Genomic DNA, 13135 nt, shown 5'->3' with positions numbered 1-13135 from the left:
TATTGATTCAGGTGATACATCCGATAAGGAAAATGTTGATGCACACGATCAACATATTGTTGATGATGAACATGACACTCAAATCATCCTATTGTTCAACCAGTTGGAATCTCGCATGTGACGGAGTTAGGCGGGGTACTAATGCACCTCAAAGGTTAATTGAAGAGTGCAATATTTTATCTTTTGTTGTATGTGTTGAAGAAGAAAATGATGGTAATGCTGAGCCTTCTTCATATTCCGAGGCTATTATTTCTGATGATAGTAATAAGTGGACGACCACTATGCATGATGAGATGGAATCACTTGAAAAGAAAGGCACTTGGTATTTCATAAAATTACATAGAGAGAAGAAACATATTCATTGTGGTTCTTCTAATGACGAGGCAAGATATAAAGCAAGGTTAGCTGTAAAGGTTATTACAAAATTCCATGTATTGACTATAATGAAATCTTTTCTCCTATTGTGAAGCACAACTCTATTCGCACTTTACTCGGTATTTTGTTGCCATGAATGATTTTGGGCTAGAATAATTAGATGTTAAACTACATTCTTACATGGAGAAGTGGAAGAGGATATTTATATGGAACAACCTCAAGGTTTTGTTATTCCCGGAAAATAAAAACTTGTATGTAAGTTAAATAAATCACTTTATGGATTAAAGAAATCTCCTAAACAATGGTACCATATATTTGATACCTTTATGCTACCTCAAGGTTTCAGAATGTCTAATTATGATAGTTGTGTTTATTTTAAAATTGTCAATGGTTCAGCTATTTATTTGCTCCTTTATGTTGACGATATGTTAATTGCTGCAAAGAGTATGACCGAGACTTATGAACTAAAGAAGCAATTGAGTAATGAATTTGAGATGAGGGATTTGGGTGCAACAAATAAAATACTTGGCATGGAAATATCAAAAGATAGACCACTTGGGAAAGTATATGTAAGTGAGAAGAGATATGTTGATAAAGTTATTTATCGTTTTAATATGCATAATGCCAAGCCGACGAGTTCTCCATTAGCCACACAATTCAAATTCTCATCTCCACTATGTTCTAAGTGAGATGTCGATATTGAGTACATGTCAAGAGCTTCCTATTCGAGTGCAGTTAGTTCACTCATGTATGCCATGGTTTGTTCCCATCCTAATTTATCATATGTATTGAGTGTTGATAGTAGATACATGGCTAATCCTGGAAAAGAGCATTGGAGAGCAGTTTAGTGGATTTTCAGATACGTATGAGGTACTTCTAATGCTTATTTACAGTTCGGGAAATCTAAAGATGGACTTGTTGGTTTTGTTAATTTTGACTTTGCTGGTGATTTGGATAAGTGAAGATCACTCAGAGGTTATGTTTTCACCATTGGTGGTTGTGCTGTGAGTTGGAGAGAAACTTTACAATCTATTATGGCTTGTTCCACTAGTGATGCCGAATATGTGGATATTTCCAAGGCATGCAAATAAGCTATCTGATTGAGAGGTTTATACACTGAGATTTTTGGAGATTCATCTTGCCCTACTGTATTTTGTGACAACCAAAGTGCTATATGTCTTTCAAAGAATCTAATGTATCATGAGAGAACCAAGCACATTGATGTGAGATTTCACTATATTCGAGATGTTATTGCTGAAGGTGATTTGAAGGTATGAAAGATAAGTATGCATAATAATCCCGCTAATATGATGACAAAGCCAGTTCCTACCAATAAGTTTGAGTTTTGCTTAGACGTAGTTGGTATTTCTCACTGGTCCTATAGACTTCGACGCACAAGGTGTTTATGTTGATTTGGATGGAGTTATTTACTTTCTTCGACTACTAGAGGGAATTTGGCTCAAGGCGGAGATTGTTAAATTGTGATACAAATTCTATCTTGTTGGACTAGAGATGGTACAAACTATGTGGGGCTTTGTGTTGGTACTAACATGCATGAGTAAAACTCGTTTACTTGCCCTACAAGGGCTCTTATTTGTTACCCGCTCATATACACCCCATGTAGTCTTGTGCTTGTAATACTATTCCATCATAGTGAATTGCGCATTCATGCGTCCATGGTTTTTCCTCATAGGGGTTAAATCTGTGTCTCTCGTGTTTCGCTTATTCTAAAACTTACTGGAGCTAACTGGTAAATAGTTGTGAACCTACCAAGGTTAGAGATATTCATTCAAGACCATTTTAAAGCCGAGACCACTTTAAAACTCAAATCATGCACAACTGTTTTCATTAAAGTATGGTAAACATGTATTTTTCTAAAATAAGTACCCACATTCGTGAACAACATTCAGTCAAAAAATTGCGTTGGGTATTATCTCAACCTGGCTGAGTTCAATTGGTTGCCAATTCTCTTTGGTCATGTTGCTCTATCACATGTTATATTTGCTATGCAAACAAATGTTTTAGAAATATCTGAGGACCTTCAAGTTTTTATTGAAATACTACATCTCATAAAAAACTCATATTTTGATTATATTTGCATGTATAAAATTGATATTAGTCCAATAAAACAATCTTCGATAAAAAATAGCACCAACACTCTAGGAAGAGAAACTAAAATGAATAAACAGTCAGGAATATACCTCAATTATAACAACATGATCTAGTATGCATGGCCTTCATGCACTGCAGTCCATAGGTGAATCAACCTTCTCTAGAATCAGTTGTTAATCCCAAGTGATAAAATAGAGGCCATCATTCAAATTACCTGAGAGCATTCATTTGGATGAGGCCTAATTAACATCAAAGGTTAAAGTCTATATGGACGGAGCCTATTAAACTTCAAAGATAAATTTAAGGAGAAAGCAAACATTGGCAACATCCATCAATAGGTAGAGATGTAAGTATGCAACATAACTGGATATCAATCTAACATGGAAAATGACATTGACAAATGCTTCAATAGAGATTTTAACTCCTCTCAAGTTATTGACATAGAAATATGAACTATAAATAGTTGTCTTTGAGTCCTAGTATAACGTACATGTAACGCCCAAGATGCGACCTTATCCTTGATTTGGCACGAGGGCTTCGTCAGGGATAGAAGCGCATCTCGTCGTTTCACAAGAATGGATATCGTTACAAGTACATGTACTGAAAGGATGAGATATATGGAATTGGCTTACACTCGCCACAAGCTACATCAGAGTCACATCAGTACAATACATAATCATCATGAAGAAGAGCAGGGTCCGACTACGGGCAAAAACAAACGAGAAAAGAAGAACGACGTCCATCCTTGCTATCCCAGGCTGCCGGCCTGGAACACATCTTAGATCGATGATGAAGAAGAAGAAGCAACTCGAAATGAACAATCAACGCGCTCGCGTCAAGTAACCTTTACCTGTACCTGCAACTGGTGTTGTAGTAATCTGTGAGCCACGCGGACTCAACAATCTCGTTTCCACAGGTATCAAGACTAGCAAAGCTTAATAGGTGAGGTATGGTTAAGTGGTGGGGATGCAACAAGCGACTAAGCATTATATGAGGTGGCTAACTTACGAGTACAAGAATAAAGAAGGGGATGATCTACGCATAACGGACGTAAACTACTAATGATCAAATGAATGATCCTGAACACCTACTTACGTCAAACATAACCCCACCGTGTCCTCGATCGGAGAAGGAACTCACGAACGAGACAGTCACGGTTACGCACTCAGTTGGCAAGTTTTAACTAAATTAACTTCAAGTTATCTAGAACCAGTGTTAAACAAAGTCTCCACGTTGCCACATAACCGCGGGCACGGCTTTCCGAAAAGATTTAACCCTGCGGGGGTGCTCCAACTAGTCCATCACAAATTACCACAAGCCACATAGAAATCCTCGATCACGAAGCTCGCGATCTCGTTGGACTCCTTAGTGGAAAACCTCAACTCTGAGATTACCCAAAGTATCACCGGAATCCCGATGCACAAGATATCTCGTCAAAGGTAAAACTAATCCAGCTAGGCCGCCCGACGTGTCGACGATCCCGATAGGAGCAGCGTATCTCGTTCTCAGGACACGACAGATGAGCTAGACGTCGGGATCGCTAAACCCTGGGTGACCAGGGGCGCGCCGGACATCGCTCAGGTGGGACCAACACTCATGAAGAGCACTGGCCCGGGGGTTGATTAAATTACTCCGCGGGTGCCGGCGGGTCCCTATGCATCATTATTAGGTTATTAGGCAAATGTAGTACCAAAGTTGGGCTTTGCCAGACCAGCTTTAATCTAAAACGAATTATCAAGGGGGTCCCCATAACAACCCCGATCGTGTTAGGAGCACTCAATTATGGAACATAACACCGGTAGCCGAAACTAAGGGGGCAAAGGTGGAACAAAACACCAGACTAGAAAGACCAAGCCTTCCACCTTTTACCAAGTATATAGGTGCATTAAATTAAATAGCATTAAATAGGGTGATATAACAAGGAACCCATGTTATCACATGGAAGCAACTGCACCTGCAACTAGCAACGCTAACACATGGTTAAACAAGCAGTAACATAGCCAATCAGTGGTTTGCTAGGTTGTGAATAGGTTGAAGGTTTTCATGGTAATGTTGAGAGGCTGATATTTAACAGGTGGTAGGCAACGAGGCATAGCGACATAAATGATAATACTAGCATGGCAATGATAGTAATGTGTTGGAATTATGCCCTAGAGGCAATAATAAATATAGTTATTATTATAATTCCTGTATCAAGATAATCGTTTATTATCCATTCTATAATTGTATTGAATGAAGACTCATTTACATTTGTGGATACATAGACAAAACACCGTCCCTAGCAAGCCTCTAGTTGGCTAGCCAGTTGATCAAAGATAGTCAGTGTCTTCTGATTATGAACAAGGTGTTGTTGCTTGATAACTGGATCACGTCATTAGGAGAATCACGTGATGGACTAGACCCAAACTAATAGACGTAGCATGTTGATCGTGTCATTTTGTTGCTACTGTTTTCTGCGTGTCAAGTATTTATTCCTATGACCATGAGATCATATAACTCACTGACACCGGAGGAATGCTTTGTGTGTATCAAACGTCGCAACGTAACTGGGTGACTATAAAGATGCTCTACAGGTATCTCCGAAGGTGTTAGTTGAGTTAGTATGGATCAAGACTGGGATTTGTCACTCCGTGTGAATGGAGAGGTATCTCGGGGCCCACTCAGTAATACAACATCACACACAAGCCTTGCAAGCAATGTAACTTAGTGTAAGTTGCGGGATCTTGTATTACGGAACGAGTAAAGAGACTTGCCGGTAAACAAGATTGAAATAGGTATACGGATACTGACGATCGAATCTCGGGCAAGTAACATACCGAAGGACAAAGGGAATGACATACGGGATTATATGAATCCTTGGCACTGAGGTTCAAACGATAAGATCTTCGTAGAATATGTAGGATCCAATATGTGCATCCAGGTCCCGCTATTGGATATTGACCGAGGAGTCTCTCGGGTCATGTCTACATAGTTCTCGAACCCGCAGGGTCTGCACACTTAAGGTTCGACGTTGTTTTATGCGTATTTGAGTTATATGGTTGGTTACCGAATGTTGTTCGGAGTCCCGGATGAGATCACGGACGTCACGAGGGTTTCCGGAATAGTCCGGAAACGAAGATTGATATATAGGATGACCTCATTTGATTACCGGAAGGTTTTCGGAGTTACCGGGAATGTACCGGGAATGACGAATGGGTTCCGGGAGTTCACCGGGGGGGGGGGGGGGGCAACCCACCCCGGGGAAGCCCATAGGCCTTGAGGGTGGCACACCAGCCCTTAGTGGGCTGGTGGGACAGCCCAAAAGGGCTCTATGCGCCAAGAAGAAAAAATCAAGAGAAAAGTAAAAAAAGGAGGAGGTGGGAAGGAAGGGGGACTCCCTCCCACCAAACCAAGTCCAACTCGGTTTGGGGGGGGGGAGTCCTCCCCCCTTGGACTCGGCCGACCCCCTTGGGGCTCCTTGAGCCCCAAGGCAAGGTCCCCTCCCTCCCACCTATATATACGGAGGTTTCAGGGCTGATTTGAGACGACTTTCCCACGGCAGCCCGACCACATACCTCCACGGTTTTTCCTCTAGATCGCGTTTCTGCGGAGCTCGGGCGGAGCCCTGCTGAGACAAGGTCATCACCAACCTCCGGAGCGCCGTCACGCTGCCGGAGAACTCTTCTACCTCTCCGTCTCTCTTGCTGGATCAAGAAGGCCGAGATCATCGTCGAGCTGTACGTGTGCTGAACGCGGAGGTGCCATCCGTTCGGTACTAGATCGTGGGACTGATCGCGGGATTGTTCGCGGGGCGGATCGAGGGACGTGAGGACGTTCCACTACATCAACCGCGTTCACTAACGCTTCTGCTGTACGATCTACAAGGGTACGTAGATCACTCATCCCCTCTCGTAGATGGACATCACCATGATAGGTCTTCGTGCGCGTAGGAAAATATTTGTTTCCCATGCGACGTTCCCCAACATAATGGTATCTGGGGAAATGGTCATCTTGCCTGAGTTCCCACTTGGAAGAAGAATGACTCCGTGAAGCTGACGAACCGACGTAGTCGAACGGGGCCTCACTTTCCGACACGCTTGCGGAACTCTATCGAGACGAAGCAAACCGGAAACAAGAATCAATACACGATATTCACCAAACGATGAACAACACATATGATGCATGAACAACTGAATATATGCAAGACATGGCATGTCAATTCACAACAATCAAACACTACACATTAAGTGAAGTTCGATATGCAACGAGTTGCATATCGATGAAACTCAACATACGGGTTATTTAGTTCTATCTCGATTAGGTACACGACAATATTAAATGTGGTTAAACATGGCAAGAGGTGAAGCATAATTAATCTACCTATCTAGGCCTTTTAAATGAGGTCGGAAATGTTGGGGAACATCGCATGGGAAACAAAAATTTTCCTACGCGCACGAAGACCTATCATGGTGATGTCCATCTACGAGAGGGGATGAGTGATCTACGTACCCTTGTAGATCGTACAGCAGAAGCGTTAGAGAACGCGGTTGATGTAGTGGAACGTCCTCACGTCCCTCGATACGCCCCGCGAACAATCCCGCGATCAGTCCCACGATCTAGTACCGAACGGACGGCACCTCCGCGTTCAGCACACGTACAACTCGACGATGATCTCGGCCTTCTTGATCCAGCAAGAGAGACGGAGAGGTAGAAGAGTTCTCCGGCAGCGTGACGGCGCTCCGGAGGTTGGTGATGACATTGTCTCAGCAGGGCTCCGCCCGAGCTCCGCAGAAACGCGATCTAGAGGAAAAACCGTGGAGGTATGTGGTCGGGCTGCCGTGGAAAAATCGTCTCAAATCAGCCCTAAAACCTCCATATATATAGGTGGGAGGGAGGGGGCCCTGCCTTGGGGCTCAAGGAGCCCCAAGGGGGTCGACCGAGTCCAAGGGGGAGGACTCTCCCCCCCAAACCGAGTAGGACTAGGTTTGGTGGGAGGGAGTCCCCCTTCCTTCCCACCTCCTCCTTTTTTTTTCTTTCTCTCTTGATTTTCTTCTCCTTGGCGCATAGGGCACTTGTGGGCTGTCCCACCAGCCCACTAAGGGCTGGTGTGTCTCCCCAAAGGCCTATGGGCTTCCCCGGGGTGGGTTGCCCCCCCCGGTGAACTCCCGGAACCCATTCGTCATTCCCGGTACATTCCCGATAACTTCGAAAACCTTCCGGTAATCAAATGAGGTCATCCTATATATCAATCTTCGTTTCCGGACCATTCCGGAAACCCTCGTGACGTCCGTGATCTCATCCGGGACTCCGAACAACGTTCGGTAACCAACCATATAACTCAAATACGCATAAAACAACGTCGAACCTTAAGTGTGCAGACCCTGCGGGTTCGAGAACTATGTAGACATGACCCGAGAGACTCCTCGGTCAATATCCAATAGCGGGACCTGGATGCCCATATTGGATCCTACATATTCTACGAAGATCTTATCGTTTGAACCTCAGTGCCAAGAATTCGTATAATCCCGTATGTCATTCCCTTTGTCCTTCGGTATGTTACTTGCCCGAGATTCGATCGTCAGTATCCGCATACCTATTTCAATCTCGTTTACGGGCAAGTCTCTTTACTCGTTCCGTAATACAAGATCCCACAACTTACACTAAGTTACATTGCTTGCAAGGCTTGTGTGTGATGTTGTATTACCGAGTGGGCCCCGAGATACCTCTCCGTCACACGGAGTGACAAATCCCAGTCTTGATCCATACTAACTCAACTAACACCTTCGGAGATACCTGTAGAGCATCTTTATAGTCACCCAGTTATGTTGCGACGTTTGATACACACAAAGCATTCCTCCGGTGTCAGTGAGTTATATGATCTTATGGTCATAGGAATAAATACTTGACACGCAGAAAACAGTAGCAACAAAATGACACGATCAACATGCTACGTCTATTAGTTTGGGTCTAGTCCATCACGTGATTCTCCCAATGACGTGATCCAGTTATCAAGCAACAACACCTTGTTCATAATCAGAAGACACTGACTATCATCGATCAACTGGCTAGCCAACTAGAGGCATGCTAGGGACGGTGTTTTGTCTATGTATCCACACATGTAAATGAGTCTTCATTCAATACAATTATATCATGGATAATAAACTATTATCTTGATACAGGAATTATAATAATAACTATATTTATTATTGCCTCTAGGGCATAATTCCAACAGTCTCCCACTTGCACTAGAGTCAATAATCTAGCCCTCACATCACCATGTGAATTACATTGTAATAAATCTAACACCCATACAGTTCTTGTGTCGATCATGTTTTGGCCGTGGAAGAGGTTTAGTCAGCGGGTCTGCTACATTCAGATCCATGTGCACTTTGCATATATTTACGTCCTCTTCCTCGACGTAGTCGCGGATGAGGTTGAAGCGTCGTTTGATGTGTCTGGTCTTCTTGTGAAACCGTGGTTCCTTTGCTAAGGCAATGGCACCAGTGTTGTCACAGAACAAGGTTATTGGATTCAGTGCGCTTGGCACCACTCCAAGATCCGTCATGAACTGCTTCATCCAGACACCCTCCTTGGCCGCCTCCGAGGCAGCCATGTACTCCGCTTCACATGTAGAATCTGCTATGACGCTTTGCTTGGAACTGCACCAGCTTACTGCACCCCCATTAAGAATAAATACGTATCCGGTTTGCGACTTAGAGTCGTCCGGATCTGTGTCAAAGCTTGCATCGACGTAACCTTTTACGGCGAGCTCTTCGTCACCTCCATACACGAGAAACATCTCCTTAGTCCTTTTCAGGTACTTCAGGATATTCTTGACCGCTGTCCAGTGATCCACTCCTGGATTACTCTGGAACCTGCCTGCCATACTTATGGCCAGGCTAACATCCGGTCTAGTGCACAACATCGCATACATGATAGAACCTATGGCTGAAGCATAGGGGACGGAGCGCATATGCTCTCTATCTTCATCAGTTGCTGGGCACTGAGTCTTACTCAATCTTGTACCTTGTAAAACTGGCAAGAACCCTTTCTTGGACTGTTCCATTTTGAACCTTTTCAAAACTTTATCAAGGTATGTGCTTTGTGAAAGTCCTATCACGCGTTTTGATCTATCCCTATAGATCTTAATGCCTAGAATGTAAGCAGCTTCTCCTAGGTCCTTCATAGAGAAACTTTTATTCAAGTAACCTTTTATGCTCTCCAAAAGCTCTACGTTGTTTCCAATCAGTAATATGTCATCCACATATAATATTAGAAACGCCATAGAGCTCCCACTCACTTTCTTGTAAATACAAGATTCTCCAACCACTTGTATAAACCCAAATGCTTTGATCACCTCATCAAAGCGTTTGTTCCAACTCCGAGATGCTTGCACCAGTCCATAAATGGATCGCTGGAGCTTGCACACCTTGTTAGCATTCTTAGGATCGACAAAACCTTCGGGTTGCATCATATACAACTCTTCCTTAAGGAAACCGTTAAGGAACGCCGTTTTGACATCCATCTGCCAGATCTCATAATCGAAAAATGCAGCTATTGCTAACATGATTCTGACGGACTTAAGCATCGCTACGGGTGAGAAAGTCTCATCGTAGTCAACTCCTGGAACTTGTGAAAAACCCTTTGCCACAAGTCGAGCTTTATAGACGGTCACATTGCCGTCAGCGTCCGTCTTCTTCTTAAAGATCCATTTGTTCTGAATAGCCTTGCGGCCCTCAGGTAGTATCTCCAAAGTCCACACTTTGTTCTCATACATGGATCCTATCTCGGACTTCATGGCTTCTAGCCATTTGTTGGAATCTGGGCCCACCATTGCTTCTTCATAATTTGCAGGTTCATTGTTGTCTAACAACATGATTGATAAGACGGGATTACCGTGCCACTCTGGAGCAGTGCGTGATCTCGTCGACCTGCGTGGTTCAACAGAAACTTGAACTGGAGTTTCATGATCATCATCGTTAACTTCCTCCTCAACCGGCGTCGCAACGACAGAGGTTTCCCCTTGCCCTGCGCCACCATCCAGAGGGATTAGAGGTTCGACAACGTCATCAAGTTCTATCTTCCTCCCACTCAATTCTCTCGAGAGAAACTCCTTCTCGAGAAAAGCTCCGTTTTTAGCAACAAACACTTTGCCCTCGGATTTGAGATAGAAGGTGTACCCAACTGTTTCTTTTGGGTAACCTATGAAGACGCACTTTTCCGCTTTGGGTTCCAGCTTTTCAGGCTGAAGCTTTTTGACATAAGCATCACATCCCCAAACTTTAAGAAACGACAACTTTGGCCTTTTGCCATACCACAGTTCGTATGGTGTCGTCTCAACGGATTTTGATGGTGCCCTATTTAAAGTGAATGGAGCTGTTTCTAATGCATAACCCCAAAATGATAATGGCAAATCAGTAAGAGACATCATAGATCGCACCATCTCTAACAAAGTACGATTACGACGTTCGGACACACCATTACGCTGTGGTTTTCCAGGCGGGGTTAACTGTGAAACAATTCCACATTTTCTTAAGTGATCACCAAACTCGAAACTCAGATATTCAACCCCACGATCAGACCGTAGGAACTTGATCTTCTTGTTACGATGATTTTCCACTTCACTCTGAAATTGCTTGAACTTTTCAAATGTTTCAGACTTGTGCTTCATCAAGTAGACATAACCATACCTACTCAAATCGTCAGTGAAGGTGAGAAAATAACGATATCCACCGCGTGCCTCCACGCTCATTGGACCACACACATCGGTATGTATGATTTCCAATAAGTCACTTGCACGCTCCATTGTTCCGGAGAACGGAGTCTTAGTCATCTTGCCCATGAGGCATGGTTCGCACGTGTCAAGTGAATCAAAGTCAAGTGACTCCAAAAGTCCATCAGCATGGAGTTTCTTCATGCGTTTTACACCAATATGACCCAAGCGGCAGTGCCACAAAAATATGGCGCTATCATTGTTTACTCTAACTCTTTTGGTCCCAATGTTATGTATATGCGTATCGCTATCAAGATTCAATATAAACAATCCTCTCACATTCGGTGCATGACCATAAAAGATGTTACTCACAGAAATAGAACAACCATTATTCTCTGACTTAAAAGAGTAACCGTCTCGCAATAAACAAGATCCAGATATAATGTTCATGCTCAACGCAGGCACTAAATAACAATGATTTAAGTTCATCACTAATCCCGACGGTAGCTGAAGTGACACTGTGCCGACGGCGATTGCATCAACCTTGGAACCATGTCCTACGCGCATCGTCACTTCATCTTTCGCCAGCCTTCGTCTATTTCGCAGTTCCTATTTCGAGTTGCAAATATGAGCAACAGAACCGGTATCGAATACCCAGGCACTACAACGAGAGCCGGTTAAGTACACATCAATAACATGTATATCAAATATACCTGATTTTTCTTTGCCCGCCTTCTTATCTGCCAGATACTTGGGGCAATTGCGCTTCCAGTGACCCATACCCTTGCAATAGTAGCACTCCGTTTCAGGCTTAGGTCCAGCCTTGGGTTTCTTCGGCGGATTGGCAACAGGCTTGCCGCTCTTCTTCGAATTGCCCTTCTTGCCTTTGCCGTTTCTCTTGAAACTAGTGGTCTTATTCACCTTCAACACTTGATGCTCTTTACGGAGTTCAGACTCTGCGACTTTCAGCATCGCAAACAACTCGCTGGGAGACTTGTTCATCCCTTGCATGTTGTAGTTCAACACAAAGCCTTTATAGCTTGGCGGCAGTGATTGGAGGATTCTGTCAGTGATAGCTTCTTGCGGGAGTTCAATCCCCAGCTCAGCTAGACGGTTTGAGTACCCAGACATTTTGAGCACATGTTCACTCACACATGAGTTTTCCTCCATCTTGCAAGCATAGAATTTATCGGAGGTCTCATACCTCTCGATCCGGGCGTTCTTCTGAAAGATAAACTCCAACTCCTGGAACATCTCAAATGCTCCATGACGCTCAAAGCGACGTTGAAGTCCTGGTTCTAAGCCATACAAGACTGCACATTGAACTATTGAGTAGTCCTCCTTACGTGCTAACCAAGCGTTCTTAACATCCTGATCAGCCGTAGCGGGTGGTTCATCTCCTAGCGCAGCATTAAGGACATAATCCTTCTTCCCAGCTTGTAAGATTAGCTTAAGATTACGAGCCCAGTCTACAAAGTTGCTTCCATCATCTTTCAACCTAGCTTTCTCTAGGAACGTATTAAAATTCAGGATGACTGTTGCGTGAGCCATGATCTACAACACAAATATATTCAAAGTGGACTTAGACTATGTTCAAGATAATTAGAGTTCAACTTAATCAAATTATATGCTAAACTCCCACTCAAAAAGTACATCTCTCTAGTCATTTGAGTGGTTCATGATCCACTTACACTATCCCAAGTCCGATCATCACGTGAGTTGAGTATAGTTTCAGTGGTAAGCATCCCTATGCTAATCATATCAACTATATGATTCATGATCGACCTTTCGGTCTCATGTGTTCCAAGGCCATGTCTGCACATGCTAGGCTCGTCAAGCTTAACCCGAGTGTTCCGCGTGCGCAACTGTTTTGCACCCGTTGTATGTGAACGTTGAGTCTATCACACCCGATCATCATGTGGTGTCTCGAAACTACGAACTGTAGCAACGGTGCAC

At 43.6% G+C, this 13135-nt stretch overlaps 1 pseudogene; it reads right to left on the bottom strand.

Moving 5' to 3' along the window:
* Positions 1 to 2564: 2564 nt before the first annotated feature.
* The window catches only part of LOC123450679, an 86535-nt pseudogene continuing 75964 nt past the window's right edge, over positions 2565 to 13135 (bottom strand).

This window comes from Hordeum vulgare, chromosome 4H (assembly GCF_904849725.1).
Source record: "Hordeum vulgare subsp. vulgare chromosome 4H, MorexV3_pseudomolecules_assembly, whole genome shotgun sequence".
In the NCBI taxonomy this organism is placed as follows: Eukaryota; Viridiplantae; Streptophyta; class Magnoliopsida; order Poales; family Poaceae; genus Hordeum; species Hordeum vulgare.
The sequence above is the reverse complement of the archived record's forward strand: the minus strand, read 5'-3'. Positions and strand labels throughout refer to the sequence as shown.